This window comes from Morus notabilis, unplaced genomic scaffold (genome assembly GCF_000414095.1).
Source record: "Morus notabilis unplaced genomic scaffold, ASM41409v2 Scaffold413, whole genome shotgun sequence".
NCBI lineage: Eukaryota > Viridiplantae > Streptophyta > Magnoliopsida > Rosales > Moraceae > Morus > Morus notabilis.
The window spans coordinates 65,225-65,490 of NW_010363912.1; positions in this window are offsets into that span (position 1 = coordinate 65,225).

Here is a 266-nt window from a genome sequence, read left to right on the forward strand (position 1 = left end):
GGCGCCCGGGGCCGGCCCGGGGTTGTCCCAGGGCACCCCCGAGACTGTTGCGGGGGTGCCCAGGGGCTGTCCCGGGGCTATCCCGGGGGTGCCCCGGGGCTGTTCCGGGCATGCCCCGGGAGTTCCCCGGGGCTGTTTGTGGTTGCCCCGTGGCTATCCCGGGGCTGTGCCGGGGTTGTCCCGGGGCACCCAGGGGCTGTCCTGGGGAGCCCCAGGGCTGTCCAGGGGCTGCCCTTGGGCAGGCCCGGGAGGGCATTGGGGCCGGT